Genomic DNA, 21,695 nt, shown 5'->3' on the forward strand with positions numbered 1-21,695 from the left:
AAATCCGCTTTTCAAAACATAAAAGGCCTATTTTCTTAACATAAAAATCCGTAGTCTAGTGATGACAGCCAAAGTGCCAGCCAGTGAAAGTGAATTGTCAAGGAATGATCAGGTGGTCTTTATGGAGGTTGGGGAAACAAACAATGCAGTCACTCAGTTTGTTGGAGACAATATAGATTTAAACATTGTCTCTATTCATGGAAACACTCCCTTTCACTCAATGGGTTGGATCGAAGTCACCTCTCCGGCACCACCTTTGCCAGATCCACAGACAACAGCAGCTTTCCCCCGGGTGAAGTTGAAGGCACTCGACAAAGCTAAGATCCTGAGAGGAACTGAAGTAAAGATTATTCCATTTACGAACAGGAAACAGATAGGAACGAACGCGATCATGTCCAACACTGGACCCCACGGCTCCTGAGGAGCTATTGCAGTTCACGAGCTGTAATTGTCATGGAGATTGCAGCAACCGGCGATGCAGCTGCAAGAAGAATGGGGTCACGTGCATCTCGGCCTGTGGAGTCTGTAATGGCATTACATGCAGAAACTGCAGTCATGATGTTGTTGAGTCTGAAGAAGACATAGACAATGATTGTTGAAACTTCTGACATTGTGAATGAGAAATAACTCTTGAGTATTATATATGTATGTGAAATAAAAGCTACTTTGTGTGTAAATGTAAAAGTGAAAATATAAATGTTAACAATCAACTCAGAATCATGAAAAACCCTTATTTGACCCCTCATAAGTTACTTAAGGGCCGATTTAAAAAAATAAAAATTCTCGAAAATAATTTTTCGGTACCCGAATTCAACAGCTTTTTTTCTGGGTTTCCCACGGGAGTTGAACTTTAACATTTTAACACATGTTATTACACACCTTTACAAACATATTGGTGAAGAAATTTTTTGGTAACAATTTAGTTAACAGATTTGTGAAATATCTCATAAAATGCCCTTACTATCTGTGATAATCTATCACTTGATACCCCAAAAATAGATATGATGTCTTTTTCCAATTTGTGATTTATAGAGCGGGTAACTTTGTGATTAAGTCAACCTTCTTCTTCACGATTAGCCCTGACGTCACACCAGGAAGTTGACCATCAAATCCGTATTGTCTACGGGTTACATCGCGGTATGATTTAGCTCAATCGGCGAATAATTTTCGAATTTCTACAAATATGCAGGGTTGATGCATCCTTGGTGGTTGTAGTAATACAGATGGAGACGGTGTGATACTACAGCAATTGCTCAAAGGCCCTAAAGTTGCCAAAAATTGGACGAGGTTTTTCCGAAATACCCGAGTGGACCGGGCCTATATAATGATTGCTTTTGTGCCGGGAACATTTTACGGAGCACTATTATGAAACAACAAAGATGGTTAGATATCGTGGTTATCCACCACGATTGAGAGAGGATTCCACCCACATGATTAAGCGGAAGAAACATCCGTCGCTCAAAACTGTAACACCATCTCTACCGAGCTACCAGCACATGGACACGGGTGATTTGAGCGGTGAATCAAACACCTGTGTTGGCCTGCTGGTGACCGGTCTCACCTCGCCACCACCTCTTACCCCTCCGACCCTCCTCCACTGGAGCAGGACCTTGACACGGCACAGACACGATACAGCACGTACACAGAGAAAAATGTTGTCCCTGGAAATTATGAAACGGGACCATCCTGTAACATATAGGACACTGGGTCAGCCTGCTATGGTGGGACAAAGCATTCGTCACCCATTTTGTCGGCAGTGTTTGAGTGTGCCTGGCCATTGTCCATGCTGTGTCCATGTTGTGTCCATGCTCTGTGTCCATGCTGTGTCGTGCCATGTCCATGCTGTGCCATGTCGTGTCATGTTCTATCGTTCCATGCCGTGCCGTGTCGTGCCGTCTTTCTTCTGCAGTAATATAACTGATTTATCAATGGATACGAAATCCCTGATAATCCGTCAATTGAACGGAAAAAGCAAAACCTACCAATCTGCAGTAAACAGGTGACCGGCGTTTTCATCTGCACGACTGACATCACCATCTTCACTAACACTATCTTCTTCTGAATTGCTCGCATAAGGCTCAAAATGATTCGGGCCCCACAATTCCCCTGAAAGCGTTTCCATCACTAATTTTGTCTCCAATAGTTTCTTCAAAATCCCACTGATTTGTTTCAACACACTGATAACCTTCAGAGTTGACAGTGGAATCAGTATCGGAATCCAAACTCAAAATACACTTATCTATGTACAGCTTCCATTTGGACCATGATGAGTTCATGGTGTGATGTCACTGGCAAAATTTAAAATCGATGAATTGCAAAAAAATGTCAATAAAATACCCTCCCATATTAGACCGTGATTAATGATTTTCAATGTTTTTCAGATTATTTTTTTTGCGTTTGGGTTCCCCTTTAATCTACCGCATCACAAAGATCAGCATGGCATGATCTGTCTGTTCAATCTGTTACTTTTTTTTTTTTTTTTTTAACTTTAATCCACCACGTCAAACATCAGCACGGTATGATCAGTCTGTCCATTCTCCCATCCCTCCTTCCTCCCCCCCCCCTCCACCTCCCGACTCCTCCACTCTCCCCTCCCTTCTCCTCCCTCTCCCTTCTCCTCCCTCTCCCTTCTCCTCCCCAACCCCTTCCTTATCCGCTCCCCTTCCCCCTTCCTTCTCCCCTTCCCCTCCCTTCTCCTCATGCTCTCCTCCCCTTCTCCTCCCTTCTCCTCCTCCTCCTCTCCTCTCCCTTCTCCTCCTCCTCTCCTCCTCTTCCCTCCCTTCTCCTCCCCTCCATCTACCCTCCCGTCTCTTCCCCCACCACCTCCCTTCTCTTTTCCATCATCTGCTTCCCCCTCCATCTCCCCTCCCTTCTTTCCTCTCACCAATCTTCCCTTCTTCTCCTCCTCTCACTTCCTCTCCTCTCTTTTCTCCCCCTTCCACCTCCCTTCTCCTCCCTTCCCTTCTCTCTTTCCTTCTCACTCCTTGTCCTCCTCTCCCTTCTCGTCCACTCCCCCTCCTCCTTCTCTCCTACCCCTCCTCCTTCTTATTCTTCCCCACCCCTTCCATTCTGTTCCCCTCTCCCCCCCCCTCTCACTCCCTTCTTCCCCTCCTCCCCCTCCCCTTCCTTGTCCTCCTCCCCGTTCCCCTTTCTTTTTCCCTTCCCCTTCCCCTCCCCTTTTCCCTTCCCCTCCCTCTCCATTCTTCCACCTCCTCCCTCCCTTCCTTCTCACCCCCTCCCTTCCCTTCTCTTGCCCTCCCATCTCCCCCTCCCTTCTCCTCCCCTCCCCCTCCCTTCTCCTCCCCTCCCTTTCCCCCCTCCCTTCTCCCCCCCTCCCCACCCTTCTCACCCACTCCTCCTCCCTACCATTCTCTCCCACACCCCCTCCCCACCCTTCTCTCCTCCTCCCCCTCCCCTCCCCACCCTTCTGTCCCCCTCCCCTTCCTGACCCTTCTGTCCCCGTCTCCCCTTCCTCACCCTTCTGTCCCCCTTCCCCTACCCACCCTTCTGTCCTCCTCCCCACCCTTCTCTCCTCCTCCTCCTCCCCCTCCCCACCATCTCTCCCCCTCCCTACCCTTCTCTCCCCACCCTCTCTCCCCCTCCCTACCCTTCTCTCCCCCTCCCTCTCCCCACTCTTCTGTCCCCCTCCTCCTCCTCCTCCACACCCTTCTGTCCCCCTCCCCACCCTTCTGTCCCCCTCCCTCTCCCCACCCTTCTGTCCCCCTCCCTCTCCCCACCCTTATGTCCCCCTCGCCACCCTTCTATCCCCCTCCCCATCCTTCTGTCCTCCTCCCCTCCCCACCCTTCTGTCCTCCTCCCCTCCCCACCCTTCTGTCCCCCTCCCCCTCCCCACCCTTATGTCCCCCTCCCCACCCTTTTGTCCCCCTCCCCCTCCCCCTCCCCACCATCTCTCCCCCTCCCCACCATCTCTCCCCCTCCCCACACTTCTCTCCCCCTCCCTCTCCCCACCCTTCTGTCCCCCTCCCCCTCCCCCTCCCCACCCTTCTGTCCCCCTCCCCTCCCCACCCTTCTGTCCTCCTCCTCTCCTCACCCTACTATCCCCCTCCCCTCCCCACCCTTATGTCCCCCTCCCCACCCTTTTGTCCCCCTCCCCACCCTTTTGTCCCCCTCCCCCTCCCCCTCCCCACCATCTCTCCCCCTCCCCACCATCTCTCCCCCTCCCCACACTTCTCTCCCCCTCCCTCTCCCCACCCTTCTGTCCCCCTCCTCGTCCTCCTCCACACCCTTCTGTCCCCCTCCCCACCCTTCTGTCCCCCTCCCTCTCCCCACCCTTCTGTCCCCCTCCCCATCCCCACCCTTATGTCCCCCTCCCCTCCCCACCATCTCTCCCCCTCCCCACACTTCTCTCCCCCTCCCTCTCCCCACCCTTCTGTCCCCCTCCCCCTCCCCTCCCCACCCTTCTGTCCCCCTCCCCACCCTTCTGTCCCCCTCCCCTCCCCTCCCCACCCTTCTGTCCCCCTCCCCTCCCCTCCCCACCCTTTTATCCCCCTCCCCTCCCCTCCCCACCCTTTTATCCCCCTCCCCTCCCCTCCCCACCCTTCTGTCCTCCTCCCCTTCTCACCCTTCTATACCCCTCCCCTCCCCACCCTTATGTCCCCTCCCCTCCCCAGTCCCCACCCTCCCCTCTCCACCCTTCACTCCCCCTCCCCTCCCCTCCCCACCCTTCTCTCCTCCTCCCCACCCTTCCCTCCCCTTCCCCACACTTCTCTCCCCTTCCCTACCCTCTCTCCCCTTCCCCACCCTTCCCTCCCTTCCCCTTCACCACCCTTCCCTCCCTTCCCCTTCCCCACCCTTCCCTCCCTTCCCCTTCCCCACCCTTCCCTCCCTTCCCCTTCCTCACCCTTCCCACTCTTCCCTCCCTTCCCCTTCCCCACCCTTCCCTCCCTTCCCCTTCCCCACCCTTCCCATTCCCTCCCTTCCCCTTCCCTCCCTTCCCTCCCTTCCCCTTCCCTCCCTTCTCTCCCCTTCCCCGCCCTTCTCTCCCCTTCCCTCCCTTCTCTCCCCTTCCCCACCCTTCTCTCCCCTTCCCTTCCCCTTCCCTCCCTTCTCTCCCCCTTCCCTCCCTTCTCTCCCCCTTTCCTCCCTTCTCTCCCCATCCCACCCTTCCCTCCCCTTCTCTCCCCTTCTCCCCCTTCTCTCCCCTTCCTCACCCTTCTCCCCCTTCCCTCCCCTTCCCCCCTTCCCTCCCCTTCCCCCCTTCCCCCCCTTCTCTCCCCTTCCCCCCCTTCTCTCCCCTTCCCCCCCTTCTCTCCCCTTCCCCCCCTTCTCTCCCCTTCCCCCCCTTCTCTCCCCTTCCCCACCTTCCCTCCCTTCTCTCCCCTTCCCCACCTTCCCTCCCTTCTCTCCCCTTCCCCACCCTTCCCTCCCTTCTCTCCCCTTCCCCACCCTTCCCTCCCTTCTCTCCCCTTCCCCACCCTTCCCTCCCTTCTCTCCCCTTCCGCACCCTTCCTCCCTTCTCTTCCCTTCCCCTTCCCTCTAATTCCTTTCCCTCCCCGTCCCTCCCCTTCCCTCCCTTTTCCTCTCTTCATTATTTTTTCTCATGCCTCACCATTCACTATTATTATTCATTTTCATATTGACCTCACTCCTTAAAAAGGGAAGAGGAAGAGAACGACAAAATCCCACTCGGCATCCTTCCCGTGGTTCATACGTAATAAATAGAACGTTCCGAAGATGGTTTTGAGGCGAAACATTTTCTCCGTCTTGCTCAGTATTAAAATTACATTATGTTCAGATTCATTGTTCATTAATAGGTTTGAAATCACGGAAATTTTATTATAAAATAATTCCCAAGAAAACAAGGAATATCTTGTAATTCCCGCTGCGTCCACTGGACTCGCAAGGTGCGGCCTCCTCAGATTTGGTGACTTTTCGTGGTGTTATTTTGCCTCGGTGTTCATTCCTTTGCATCATTTAATTTATCGAACCCCGGGCCATCCATTGGTGGGGTCGTTCGTGACCCTGAGGGGGTCCGACTCGTCAAGGTAACGAGGGAGATAGGGGCGGCTTCCGATGGGGTCGGGCAGGGCCGTGGGGCCTCCCCCTGGACTTTATTGTGTGTGTTTATGGCTATGGCGCGTTCATCACCGAATAAGCTTCGGGTTGACTTCAAACTCCATGAAATAGCGCTGGGCCTGAACCCAGCGCACCTCTCCCCATCCAAACACCCTTCATTGGGCCTTGGAATCGTTAGTTTTACTTTAGTCTTTACCTGTCAGCTTGTTTTGTTTTACAATCACAGCTTGTTTTGTTTTACAATCACAGCTTGTTTTGCTGTTTTATTTAGTCGTATACTGTATAATGTTGGGTGGTTTACGCTTATCTACATTTCAAGCTTCCTGTCCTGTGTTTAAAACGCCAATCGCAAACCACCCGCCTTGAACACCGCCAACTACACCGACATGGCCAGCCACGAATCCTGTTTCTTTCACCTTGTTGTTTCCACCTGCCTCAACCTCGTCCCGTCCTATGCAACACGATTCATTGTTCTGCCTGAAAATGCAGTTTCGGTGCCGAAGAGCATAGTTAGCTTCAGCTTCGTAGTCGACAAATGTGCCTTGGAATATGTAATGTAACACCCATTGATAAGTGCAGGCAGGACAGCCGGCTTTGTGTCCCCATCTCTTGAGGTCTCCATCTTGGTTTTGACAGGATGTCACCCTTGGTGATGCTCACTTCCCAGCTTATTTGGACACGTCCATTGTGATGTGGATCATAATGGACCAAACCATTCATTTTGGGGGGGGGGGGGGGGGGGGGAGAAGGGGTTGGTGGTTTGATAGCTTGAGGTACAATATGGTAATAATAATTTCCAAATAATATGGCAAAATAATAATAATTTGGCAATAATTTTGCTCGTACAAAGTGGTATATCTGAGGATCCCATTTGTTTCCCCTCTTTGCTAGAGATTATATCGTCTGTTTTGTGTACAATGATCAATGCCTTTGTGTATTACTATTAGTATTATCACAGAAAAATGAAAGGTGATGCAGAGCAGACCTTCTCATTCCTCCATGAGGTCATATTCATTTTGTATGCAGCCTGTGGATGCTGGTTGCATCATTGATGGGAGTGCGGCTATGCCGCTGATGCTGTGCCCCCTGGTTCCAGTAAGCTGGTGCTCATTTTGTCGACCTCGGAAGGGTGACGGGCTGAGTCAACCCACCTGGTGTTAATTTAACGGCACGACGGGGGTTCAAACCCACGACCCTAAGATCTTCAGCCAGCCACCCTAACCGTAAAGGCAACACCAGCTGTGTAGACATAGACGTAGACTTAGACTTAGACTTATGTAGACTTTGGAAATCCCTAAATCTTGCACCCATTGGCTCAAACCTGATCTGACCGAGTGGTGAAGTCTGAGTGGTGAATATTCGATCAAATTGTTGCGCCTGTAGTGCGGATCAAATGATTATTCCATTCCTTTCAGTTTGTTGTTACAACTTGTAATCTAGAACATGGCAGCAAAGCCCAGAGTAAACTATCTTAGGAAATCGAGGCTCATGGAAGTGCGGTGATGGAGGTTTCTTTTGTTGTGAATCGCCCCATGAGATTGACATGAGCGAGCTTGCCTTGAAGCTCACAATCAATGGTGTTTTTAAAGGGGCAGACTATGTAATGAGGAATTTGTTTTGTACACTACCTGTGCAGAATGTAGATATATACAGTACTGTATATATACACTTTTTTCTTCCATGTTTTATATCTTAATGTTGTTTCATTCCAGATGCTTGAGTTAGGATGTACATCTCACGGTGACTTGGGATTTGGGAAGGTGAATAATCGGGGATAGCTTGTTGATACCTGGCACAAGCTTGGCTTTGGTGCATATCAAAACATCATTGATCTTGGAGGTAGTTCCAGCAGTCACGTGAAGTGGATACAATTATCTTTTAATATAAAAAAACATGGTGTACAATTTAAAAACTATAGTTGAGGGACACAACCACTAAAGCCCTCAATGTGAGCCTACATCATGAGCAAGCAAGTTTGTGTATTCTCTCTCTCTCGCACTTTCTGCCTCTCTCACCTTTCCTTCCTGTTCTCTTCCATGAGCCGAGATCTGTTCATTTTTTCCATTGCTTGTTTTGTCCATATGTAGCCTGCTGTTTGTACTTTGCCTTTTTTACCCTCTGTCAACTCTCTTTTCCATCTTGTAAGAAGGTTTTTGACTTGCACACCAGGGCTTCCCCAAATTATTTCTATTGACTCGTTTTAGTTTGTGTATAAGCACCCCACTGTACCTAGTTTGTGAGAGTGTTGAATTTCTTTTTGTTTCTATGGTTACGGGGTTTGAGTGAGAAGCGGAAGGGAAAGCATACAGAGTGTGTGAGGATTGGGGTGGATGGATGGGATGGAATGTTACAAATTTACTATTTACGAAAAGCTGTTGATATTCCATCAATCTTTCTTACAATGCTAAAAACACCCGCTATTTGGTGGGGCCTTGGGGCAGGTGGGGCAAATATATTTTGTTACGTGACTAATAATCTCCCCTGTCTGCAGCAGGGGCCAGTAAACCACTTGCACTGTGGCACGTGTACAGGCAAAAATCTTAAATTGCTCCCACTCTTTACGGGAGTAGGAGTAGGAGGAGGGGGGGGGGGGGTTATTGTGCCCAAGATCTGGCTGGGCACTACCAACACTTACACAAAATGTTGTGGAGATCGTCCCAGCATTTTTCAATCATTTTCGCACACACCACACACCACACACAGTTTGTCTGCAAATCCCAACATCCCTACCAACCCTCTGTCATTACCAAACTTGCAATAGTCAGGTTAAGATCGGTGTTCAGCTTTTGTCTTGTTGAGGCCCCATACATATTTGTTCCTTCATCATCTGTCACAGTGGTGTGTTGTTTATTTAGTATTCCTACGCCATGTTTTTATTCAACGCCTTGTTATTGTTTGAGTGAAGGAATACCTCTTTCCTTTATCAGGCAAACCTAGAACAATATCCACCGTTGGAAGGGCTTCCCTTTCCCGCACTCAGCTTTGAAATTGGCTGATCACCACTCGGTTATCTGGGGCCACACTCCACATGTACGTGGTATTGAAACCACTTGATGAGAGAATGTTATATTAGGGTGGTTGTTAGCTACATAAGGCAAAAATAATTTTGGGAATTGTTTCACTCCTAACCTTTATTTTTGATATTGACTCAGCCTGTCATCCTTCCGAGGTCGGCAAATTGAGTACCAGTTCACTGGTAATTCCCTGTGTCGCAAGAGGCGACTAACTGCGCTCTGCTCCGCTCTGTGGGGAAAAATGGCCTCTAAAGGTGCTTCTTTATTTTTGGTATTGATGTAAAACTTCTGCCTGTGAAATATTTTTTGAATACATCAAGTTTTAGGGGTTGCACAGTGACTCATGGTTGCCAGCCACTCGATGTTTTTGCCTGATAAGCGTTGATTTCCTGCAATCGGGAAACCTCTTGCGATGTTCTGTCACAACTTGAAGCAGATACTGGGTTTGCTGTTCATCCCTCGTCAGGAGACGATTGTACTCTTCAATGAGAGCAACTGCATACACCAGAGTACAAGTGTACTGTATTCAATTAACTTAACAACTTCAAAATGTGCAGTACATAGCAAGGTCATAGGTCAACTGTAATGGTCAAAATCACAGGTATAGCAGTGGAGAATAAATAAGCAACTCCAAACATTTATGCGAGCCGAATATGTGAAATTACAAACTCCATGTGCAACCCCTAAATTTAGTCTAAATGGCCTAAAATTTCACTACAAGGGGTTTTTCATACATACAACAAATTTTAAGTGTGAGGAGCATGACTTTTCTAACTTTCATTTTTAAGAACTCACCCTATGATGTCCACCTCAAGCAACAGTATTATACAAACTTTCACAACAGCCAACGACAGTGAAGTTGAAGGCACGCCATTGCAAATCCCCACGCTTCGCACCAAAAACAAAGTTGAAATGGCAAAAGGTTCCACCAGCAATGACCCAATATCAAACTTTGAGTTAAAATATTTCCCCCTTTTGACCTCTATGACCCCAAGTTCCCACCCCTGGGGCATGCACCCCGGGATATGAAAAAATAGAACCGCAGGTCCTGAAGCTTACCTGGATCTAGAGCAACGGTCACTCAAACCCCCCACAGAGCCCCTCAGACCTTGATATTTTTAATGCCCTGAATAAACTTTGGTACATCATGGGTGATGAAGATTGTGATCAAGTTTCATTGAAATTGTGTGTGTAGTTTTGGAGACGAGCAAATACCTATTTTGTGGGGTCGGGTTAATCAATTGTCCTTGTAATCCACATAGAAGGATGACAATGTCCTCTAATTTCCTTATCCTGCATGGTAGGTGCAAACCTCTCCCTGAACAGTTTTTGGTGTAATAAAAAATGTGTACCCAGAAGCACGGTTACAAAGCCGCACGGTGTTAGTGCAAGTTATAACTTGAGAACTGTCACGCATGCCGAGTGTAGGGGTTACTCTTAGAATGTGTGCCGAAGATTCTCGTATTGTAATGCATAATTGACCTTGACACGCGAAGAGTCGCATGATATGTGATGTTGCCACAAAGTGTTCCGCAGAGGCTTTGCCCGACGGATGTCCACCTCGTGTTTTATCTTGCCTCGCACCGCAAACGGCCTGCATTGGTGTCTTTTATTCCACTTGACAGACAGCGAGAGATCGCAGAGACATTGAATGGATTCGATGTGTTTCAGTGTGAAAGGCAGCCGGCCATAGACTCTCATTTGCTTGAGTGCGTACTCCCGTTTGCGGCCATTTCCAAAAGGCTTTTGTTGAAAGAGAAGCATTTCCGTTTCGTCGTGTGGTTTGGAGGGTCGTTGTGTGTTGGTCTTGTAAGGCTGCTCTTCGACACCGCTCACCAATAACCTTGGCTTTTTAGACAGCAAGCCAACCGAATTTGGATGTTTTGTGACATCTGTCCTTGTGAAGATAAAGCAAAACAAAAATAAAAGATTGTTGGGTATCTTTTTTTTTGGTGAAATTTTGGGAAAACATCATCTGCTTACGATGTTGTTCTGTACGGTGCGGCCTCATTTGCATTCTTGTGATGGGGGATCATATTTTTTTTGAAACGCTCTCTTTTTGTATTTCACCTTCTGTAGGTTTTTCTTCTAAGCTGTTGAAGTAGTCAAGCCTTGAAAAGTTTTTTTATATTTTTTATTTTATTTTATTTTTTGACATTTTCCTGATGTCCAGTGTTGGAGAGAAGTGTTATCTCTGGTTTGAGTACAAACTATAACTAAACGGCAATCGGTAGAGCGCATACCTCCGCCAGGCTGAACAATTTATGTTTTGTATCCCACGAATAGGCCGAATCTGGATTCGGACCTGAACCAAAGCCTAATCGCCTTGTTCTTGTCACTTACCCAACTCATCCACCAATTTAGTCATAACTCGTCCATAACTTTTTAAAATATCATGTTGTATATTGCTTTTCATCCGATCTCTCAATGGTGAAGAATCGCTTAAAAAATTACACTAGCCGGATCCGGATCGGGATCTTCACGAAAATTGAATCGATTCTTCCTCGTCACACACACACAACCTGTCTACCAAGTTTCGTCCAAATCCGTCCATAACATTTTGATATATCCTGCTATGTATCGTTTTTTAGCCCGATTTCCCAATGGTGAAGAATCACTTAAATTATCCGATCCAGATCTGGATTTGAATCTTCACCAAAATTGAATCAATTCTTCCTTGTCACGTACCTAAACTGTCTACTAAGTTTCGTCAGAATATGTCCGCAACCTTTTTGAGATGATGTGCTATATATAGTTTTTTTTTCTTCTTCTTTCTCTCAATGATGAAAATCCCTTTAAAAAAATTTGATCCGGATCTTCACCAAAATTTAATTACTTTGTCTGTGTCACATACCCAACGTCTCCACCAAATTTCAGCCAAATCTGTCCAAAACTTTGAGGTATCTTGTTCACAGACAGACAGAAACAAACATACAGGGGTGAAGCATAACCTCCATCCACCTTCGGTGACGGAGGTGATAACGAGTGACAAGGTCGTTCTCAACTGTCCATTTAATACATCGAATGTCTAATTGTATTAAAGGATTTCTTACTGAAAGCGAAGCCTGGTGATTGCTTAACGGTTAAGGTGGCTGGCTTAAGATCCTCGGGACTTGAGTTTTAAGCACCTGTTGTGCTGTTGAAATAACACCAGGTGGGTTGACTCAGCCTGTCATCCTTTCCTGGTCAGCAAAATGAGTACCCGCTTACTGGAGATGGGCACTGCATCAGCGGCACAGCCGCGTTTCCAGAAAAAACAAGTTCCTTGGGTGTCCTTGTATATTCCCAGGCAAAACAAGCATTCTGAGTATTGTGCTGCAATACATGTCCCCTACCGGCAGTCTGTCGTCCGGAAAACTGTTGGGGAAATTTCTAAAGTTCAAAGTGCCATAACTTTGTGAAAATGATCGAAATGTCGTGAAGTTCGCACTTGATCTGTAACTTATCATGAGGAAACCATGTACCAAGTTTGAAATCATTAGCATTAAGAGTTTAGAAAAAAAGTCCGGAAAACTGTTCTTTGCGTGACGGACTGACGGACTGACGGACTGACGGACTGACGGACTGACGGACTGACGGACTGAGGGATGGAGTGCAAACCTATAGTCCCCTCCGGTGTACACCGGTAGGGGACTAATAATGGAACCAGCAGCCGCAGGCTGCTTTCGAAACAACAACAACTGAAAGTATGCATCTTCTGTAATACCTTGTTTGTTGGTCTATTGGAAAGGGAATGGAAACAACAAACAGCTCATTGTCTCATGGTGTGCGCCTTCTCATGATTTGTTGAGCGAATCTGTTCGGTTTATCATCCGAAGTGTCTGCTGACTCATCTAACTTTGTCGGGGGTCCTTCCACCATGAATTGATCTCCTATTTGGAGATCTTCTTCTAGCGGGGTCACCCGTGGGAATTCCACGGGCATGGACGTGTGTGACATTTCGACATATTGAGTTAGATGCTGCACCTGCACATTCAGTTATATAAAATGGTTACTGGTAATTGATCGCATCCACAAATGATGTAATCCACACAATTTATGTACTTTACATAACGTTAATAGGAATACATGCCCGTGTATATAATAGCCGTAGATGATTCTGTCTGTCTGTCTGTCTATCTGTTGGGTGTCTGTCCGGGGTGTGGCTTACTCGGTTTGCAGAGTAGCTCCACCCATAGCTCCACCCATTCTGGGAGTGGCTATAAACAAATATCCACCATTTTATTAACTCGCATAGCTTTGAGTCCTGTTTTGTAGGCCCGTGGTGTCTTGCTCTCCCCCAGTTTTATTTCAAATCAAATTCGATAAATCATTTCATTTTTCACAGTCGCTAACATAGTTTTAGACTCGGTTGAAAAAAAACGGGAAGAAAATCCGATGAAAGTTGCCGTTTATAGAACGAAATGAATTCTCAAAGGCCTGTAACTTCAAGGCCATTGAGTCTCTCTCACGCCTTTATCTCCAATCTAACTCACCATATGATTTCATTTTTATCGATGGTTTTACTTTTAGACTCGGTGTCAGCAATAATTGAGAACAATCCACACACGCGGGAAAATGCAGAGATATATTTTTTAAAATCGCGTCATGGTGTATCATACACCGCCCAACATGACACCGCCGGCAATGTGTCGATATATATTAAAAATTCGCTTTTGCTTTTCCGTTATGATATATTACTATTTCGTTTGATGATAGTCGTCACAAAAACGTCAACAATGATGCCGACATATATTTCTTCGTTTTTATTTCATTCAACATATTAGCCGGAAGTAAAATATGTTTCAGGAAATTACCGAGAGATATTTCTTCGTTTTTTTTATTAGTTATGTGCGCATACACTTTAAATAGGTTTATTTGAAATCTTTAATTTTCCACAATATAATTTACTTGCCATTTATCATTTGATGATTACGAGACAAATTCCTCTTGAGGATCGTGACAATTCATGCGTTGCGTGGAAACTTCCATTTCCAAAATGAATGAGACGATCGATGAAGAACGACTCGGTGTCACCAACGCGGGGAAATGCAGAGATATATTTTTTAAAATACACCATATCACCGCACAACACCGCCCAACAGCCAACAAGTATCATACACCGCCCTACAGCCAACGAGTATCATACACCGCCCAACATGACACAGACAGCAACATGTCGACATTATCGCTTTTTCTTTAAACCGAGTGAACCGAGCCGAACCGAATACACCGCGTGAATTCACCGAGCGAATTTCAGCCAATTCCACCTATTTCTTCGTTTTTATTTTATTCGTTACCAGCAGAAGTACCCAGCGTTGCCGGGCGGGGGAGGGGGGAAGGGCACGTACACTTTAAACATGTATATACATGTGGGATGTGGGATATATACATGTGGGACATGTGTACGTGTGTGTACGTGTGTGTGTGTGTGTGTGTGCGCGTGAATATGTGTGTGTGTGTATATATGTGTGTGTATGTGTATGTAGGCTAACCCCCGCTCTAGCAGGGAAAATGGCCTTAAAATGCATGTTGTTGTTGTATGTGTATATACATGTCTGTGTGTGTGTGTTTGTGTGTATATGTGTCTGTACGTGTGTGTGTGTGTGTGTCTGTTTTTGTGTGTGTGTGTGTGTGTGTGTGTGTGTGTGTGTGTGTGTGTGTGTGTGTGTGTGTGTGTGTGTGTGTGTGTGTGTGTGTGTGTGTGTGTGTGTGTGTGTGGAGATGTATATATGTGTATATGTGGATACATATGTGTATACATATTTGCATATGTGCATATGTGTGTGTGTGTGTGTGTGTGTGTGTGTGTGTGTGCATGTGTGTCGATGTACGTGTGTGTGTATGTGTATATGTGTGTGGGTGTATATGTGTGTGTGTGTGTATATGTAAACATGGGCCGGTGTGTGTGTAAAGTGTGAGGAGGTATTGGAGAGGAAAATGCAGAGATATATTTTTTTAAATCGCGCCATGATGATAAACGAAAATACACCGCCTAAAATAACAGTCGACATATATTTAAAATTCGCCATACACATCCATGCGGGAATCCCACGGGCATGGATGTGTGTGACATTTCGACATATTGAGTTACATGCTGCGCCTGCACATTCAGTTATATAAAATGGTTACTGGCAATTGATCACATCCACAAATGATGTAATCCACACAATTTATGTACTTTACATAACATTAATAGGAATACATGCCCGTGTAGATGGGAATGACATATAATTCACCGAAAACGTTGAAGCAACCGCATAATATTACGGTGATGTTTAACTCTGAGAATAGTTCTAAATTTAAAAAACTTTCTTCTGATATTTGTGATTTATTTCAAACAAACTGTATTTCCCAGCTACACGGGCATGTATTCCTATTAACGTTATGTAAAGTACATAAATTGTGTGGATTACATCATTTGTGGATGCGATCAATTACCAGTAACCATTTTATATAACTGAATGTGCAGGTGCAGCATCTAACTCAATATGTCGAAATGTCACACACGTCCATGCCCGTGGGATTCCCACGGGTGACCCCGCTAGAAGAAGATCTCCAAATAGGAGATCAATTCATGGTGGAAGGACCCCCGACAAAGTTAGATGAGTCAGCAGACACTTCGGATGATAAACCGAACAGATTCGCTCAACAAATCATGAGAAGGCGCACACCATGAGACAATGAGCTGTTTGTTGTTTCCATTCCCTTTCCAATAGACCAACAAACAAGGTATTACAGAAGATGCATACTTTCAGTTGTTGTTGTTTCGAAAGCAGCCTGCGGCTGCTGGTTCCATTATTAGTCCCCTACCGGTGTACACCGGAGGGGACTATAGGTTTGCAGTCAGTCCGTCAGTCCGTCAGTCCGTCAGTCCGTCACGCAAAGAACAGTTTTCCGGACTTTTTTTCTAAACTCTTAATGCTAATGATTTCAAACTTGGTACATGGTTTCCTCATGATAAGTTACAGATCAAGTGCGAACTTCACGACATTTCGATCATTTTCACAAAGTTATGGCACTTTGAACTTTAGAAATTTCCCCAACAGTTTTCCGGACGACAGACTGCCGGTAGGGGACATGTATTGCAGCACAATACTCAGAATGCTTGAGATAGGGGCGGCTTCCGATGGGGTCGGGCAGGGCCGTGGGGCCTCCCCCTGGACTTTATTGTGTGTGTTTATGGCTATGGCGCGTTCATCACCGAATAAGCTTCGGGTTGACTTCAAACTCCATGAAATAGCGATGGGCCTGAACCCAGCGCACCTCTCCCCATCCAAACACCCTTCATTGGGCCTTGGAATCGTTAGTTTTACTTTAGTCTTTACCTGTCAGCTTGTTTTGTTTTACAATCACAGCTTGTTTTGTTTTACAATCACAGCTTGTTTTGCTGTTTTATTTAGTCGTATACTGTATAATGTTGGGTGGTTTACGCTTATCTACATTTCAAGCTTCCTGTCCTGTGTTTAAAACGCCAATCGCAAACCACCCGCCTTGAACACCGCCAACTACACCGACATGGCCAGCCACGAATCCTGTTTCTTTCACCTTGTTGTTTCCACCTGCCTCAACCTCGTCCCGTCCTATGCAACACGATTCATTGTTCTGCCTGAAAATGCAGTTTCGGTGCCGAAGAGCATAGTTAGCTTCAGCTTCGTAGTCGACAAATGTGCCTTGGAATATGTAATGTAACACCCATTGATAAGTGCAGGCAGGACAGCCGGCTTTGTGTCCCCATCTCTTGAGGTCTCCTATCTTGGTTTTGACAGGATGTCACCCTTGGTGATGCTCACTTCCCAGCTTATTTGGACACGTCCATTGTGATGTGGATCATAATGGACCAAACCATTCATTTTGGGGGGGGGGGGGGGGGGGGAGAAGGGGTTGGTGGTTTGATAGCTTGAGGTACAATATGGTAATAATAATTTCCAAATAATATGGCAAAATAATAATAATTTGGCAATAATTTTGCTCGTACAAAGTGGTATATCTGAGGATCCCATTTGTTTCCCCTCTTTGCTAGAGATTATATCGTCTGTTTTGTGTACAATGATCAATGCCTTTGTGTATTACTATTAGTATTATCACAGAAAAATGAAAGGTGATGCAGAGCAGACCTTCTCATTCCTCCATGAGGTCATATTCATTTTGTATGCAGCCTGTGGATGCTGGTTGCATCATTGATGGGAGTGCGGCTATGCCGCTGATGCTGTGCCCCCTGGTTCCAGTAAGCTGGTGCTCATTTTGTCGACCTCGGAAGGGTGACGGGCTGAGTCAACCCACCTGGTGTTAATTTAACGGCACGACAGGGGTTCAAACCCACGACCCTAAGATCTTCAGCCAGCCACCCTAACCGTAAAGGCAACACCAGCTGTGTAGACATAGACGTAGACTTAGACTTAGACTTATGTAGACTTTGGAAATCCCTAAATCTTGCACCCATTGGCTCAAACCTGATCTGACCGAGTGGTGAAGTCTGAGTGGTGAATATTCGATCAAATTGTTGCGCCTGTAGTGCGGATCAAATGATTATTCCATTCCTTTCAGTTTGTTGTTACAACTTGTAATCTAGAACATGGCAGCAAAGCCCAGAGTAAACTATCTTAGGAAATCGAGGCTCATGGAAGTGCGGTGATGGAGGTTTCTTTTGTTGTGAATCGCCCCATGAGATTGACATGAGCGAGCTTGCCTTGAAGCTCACAATCAATTGTGTTTTTAAAGGGGCAGACTATGTAATGAGGAATTTGTTTTGTACACTACTTGTGCAGAATGTAGATATATACAGTACTGTATATATACACTTTTTTCTTCCATGTTTTATATCTTAATGTTGTTTCATTCCAGATGCTTGAGTTAGGATGTACATCTCACGGTGACTTGGGATTTGGGAAGGTGAATAATCGGGGATAGCTTGTTGATACCTGGCACAAGCTTGGCTTTGGTGCATATCAAAACATCATTGATCTTGGAGGTAGTTCCAGCAGTCACGTGAAGTGGATACAATGATCTTTTAATATAAAAAAACACGGTGTACAATTAAAAAACTATAGTTGAGGGACACAACCACTAAAGCCCTCAATGTGAGCCTACATCATGAGCAAGCAAGTTTGTGTATTCTCTCTCTCTCGCACTTTCTGCCTCTCTCACCTTTCCTTCCTGTTCTCTTCCATGAGCCGAGATCTGTTCATTTTTTCCATTGCTTGTTTTGTCCATATGTAGCCTGCTGTTTGTACTTTGCCTTTTTTACCCTCTGTCAACTCTCTTTTCCATCTTGTAAGAAGGTTTTTGACTTGCACACCAGGGCTTCCCCAAATTATTTCTATTGACTCGTTTTAGTTTGTGTATAAGCACCCCACTGTACCTAGTTTGTGAGAGTGTTGAATTTCTTTTTGTTTCTATGGTTACGGGGTTTGAGTGAGAAGCGGAAGGGAAAGCATACAGAGTGTGTGAGGATTGGGGTGGATGGATGGGATGGAATGTTACAAATTTACTATTTACGATAAGCTGTTGATATTCCATCAATCTTTCTTACAATGCTAAAAACACCCGCTATTTGGTGGGGCCTTGGGGCAGGTGGGGCAAATATATTTTGTTACGTGACTAATAATCTCCCCTGTCTGCAGCAGGGGCCAGTAAACCACTTGCACTGTGGCACGTGTACAGGCAAAAATCTTAAATTGCTCCCACTCTTTACGGGAGTAGGAGTAGGAGGAGGGGGGGGGGGGGGGCGTTATTGTGCCCAAGATCTAGCTGGGCACTACCAACACTTACACAAGATGTTGTGGAGATCGTCCCAGCATTTTTCAATCATTTTCACACACACCACACACCACACACAGTTTGTCTGCAAATCCCAACATCCCTACCAACCCTCTGTCATTACCAAACTTGCAATAGTCAGGTTAAGATTGGTGTGCAGCTTTTGTCTTGTTGAGGCCCCATACATATTTGTTCCTTCATCATCTGTCACAGTGGTGTGTTGTTTATTTAGTATTCCTACGCCATGTTTTTATTCAACGCCTTGTTATTGTTTGAGTGAAGGAATACCTCTTTCCTTTATCAGGCAAACCTAGAACAATATCCACCGTTGGAAGGGCTTCCCTTTCCCGACTCAGCTTTGAAATTGGCTGATCACCACTCGGTTATCTGGGGCCACACTCCACATGTACGTGGTATTGAAACCACTTGATGAGAGAATGTTATATTAGGGTGGTTGTTAGCTACATAAGGCAAAAATAATTTTGGGAATTGTTTCACTCTTAACCTTTATTTTTGGTATTGAGTCATCCTGTCATCCTTCCGAGGTCGGCAAATTGAGTACCAGTTCACTGGTAATTCCCTGTCACAAGAGGCGACTAACTGCGCTCTGCTCCGCTCTGTGGGGAAAAATGGCCTCTAAAGGTGCTTCTTTATTTTTGGTATTGATGTAAAACTTCTGCCTGTGAAATATTTTTTGAATACATCAAGTTTTAGGGGTTGCACAGTGACTCATGGTTGCCAGCCACTCGATGTTTGTGCCCGATAAGCGTTGATTTCCTGCAATCGGGAAACCTCTTGTGATGTTCTGTCACAACTTGAAGCAGATACTGGGTTTGCTGTTCATCCCTCGTCAGGAGACGATTGTACTCTTCAATGAGAGCAACTGCATACACCAGAGTACAAGTGTACTGTATTCAATTAACTTAACAACTTCAAAATGTGCAGTACATAGCAAGGTCATAGGTCAACTGTAATGGTCAAAATCACAGGTATAGCAGTGGAGAATAAATAAGCAACTCCAAACATTTATGCGAGCCGAATATGTGAAATTACAAACTCCATGTGCAACCCCTAAATTTAGTCTAAATGGCCTAAAATTTCACTACAAGGGGTTTTTCATACATACAACAAATTTTAAGTGTGAGGAGCATGACTTTTCTAACTTTCATTTTTAAGAACTCACCCTATGATGTCCACCTCAAGCAACAGTATTATACAAACTTTCACAACAGCCAACAGCTGTCACAGTGAAGTTGAAGGCACGCCAGTGAAGTTGAAGGCACGCCATTGCAAATCCCCACGCTTCGCACCAAAAACAAAGTTGAAATGGCAAAAGGTTCCACCAGCAATGACCCAATATCAAACTTTGAGTTAAAATATTTCCCCCTTTTGACCTCTATGACCCCAAGTTCCCACCCCTGGGGCATGCACCCCGGGATATGAAAAAATAGAACCGCAGGTCCTGAAGCTTACCTGGATCTAGAGCAACGGTCACTCAAACCCCCCACAGAGCCCCTCAGACCTTGATATTTTTAATGCCCTGAATAAACTTTGGTACATCATGGGTGATGAAGATTGTGATCAAGTTTCATTGAAATTGTGTGTGTAGTTTTGGAGACGAGCAAATACCTATTTTGTGGGGTCGGGTTAATCAATTGTCCTTGTAATCCACATAGAAGGATGACAATGTCCTCTAATTTCCTTATCCTGCATGGTAGGTGCAAACCTCTCCCTGAACAGTTTTTGGTGTAATAAAAAATGTGTACCCAGAAGCACGGTTACAAAGCCGCACGGTGTTAGTGCAAGTTATAACTTGAGAACTGTCACGCATGCCGAGTGTAGGGGTTACTCTTAGAATGTGTGCCGAAGATTCTCGTATTGTAATGCATAATTGACCTTGACATGCGAAGAGTCGCATGATATGTGATGTTGCCACAAAGTGTTCCGCAGAGGCTTTGCCCGACGGATGTCCACCTCGTGTTTTATCTTGCCTCGCACCGCAAACGGCCTGCATTGGTGTCTTTTATTCCACTTGACAGACAGCGAGAGATCGCAGAGACATTGAATGGATTCGATGTGTTTCAGTGTGAAAGGCAGCCGGCCATGGACTCTCATTTGCTTGAGTGCGTACTCCCGTTTGCGGCCATTTCCAAAAGGCTTTTGTTGAAAGAGAAGCATTTCCGTTTCGTCGTGTGGTTTGGAGGGTCGTTGTGTGTTGGTCTTGTAAGGCTTCGACACCGCTCACCAATAACCTTGGCTTTTTAGACAGCAAGCCAACCTAATTTGGATGTTTTGTGACATCTGTCCTTGTGAAGATAAAGCAAAACAAAAATAAAAGATTGTTGGGTATCTTTTTTTTTGGTGAAATTTTGGGAAAACATCATCTGCTTACGATGTTGTTCTGTACGGTGCGGCCTCATTTGCATTCTTATGATGGGGGATCATATTTTTTTTGAAACGCTCTCTTTTTGTATTTCACCTTCTGTAGGTTTTTCTTCTAAGCTGTTGAAGTAGTCAAGCCTTGAAAAGTTTTTTTATATTTTTTTTTTTTTTTTTTTTTTGACATTTTCCTGATGTCCAGTGTTGGAGAGAAGTGTTATCTCTGGTTTGAGTACAAACTATAACTAAACGGCAATCGGTAGAGCGCATACCTCCGCCAGGCTGAACAATTTATGTTTTGTATCCCACGAATAGGCCGAATCTGGATTCGGACCTGAACCAAAGCCTAATCGCCTTGTTCTTGTCACTTACCCAACTCATCCACCAATTTAGTCATAACTCGTCCATAACTTTTTTAAATATCATGTTGTATATTGCTTTTCATCCGATCTCTCAATAGTGAAGAATCGCTTAAAAAATTACACTAGCCGGATCCGGATCGGGATCTTCACGAAAATTGAATCGATT

General features: G+C 45.6%; 1 protein-coding gene across 3 annotated transcripts in view; it reads left to right on the top strand.

Moving 5' to 3' along the window:
* Positions 1 to 5,835: 5,835 nt before the first annotated feature.
* WDR37 (WD repeat domain 37) overlaps positions 5,836 to 21,695 on the top strand; it is a 238,826-nt gene continuing 222,966 nt past the window's right edge. Inside the window, exon 1 of one of the 3 annotated variants that reach the window (XM_078782006.1) lies at positions 5,836 to 6,005. The gene's annotated coding sequence lies outside the window, so the exon portion shown is untranslated. The remainder of the gene's footprint in view (positions 6,006 to 21,695) is intronic. The other 2 variants (XM_078782007.1, XM_078782008.1) reach the window with 2 other exon arrangements.

The sequence above is a fragment of the Myxine glutinosa genome, chromosome 7 (assembly GCF_964187855.1).
Source record: "Myxine glutinosa chromosome 7, kmMyxGlut1.1, whole genome shotgun sequence".
In the NCBI taxonomy this organism is placed as follows: Eukaryota; Metazoa; Chordata; class Myxini; order Myxiniformes; family Myxinidae; genus Myxine; species Myxine glutinosa.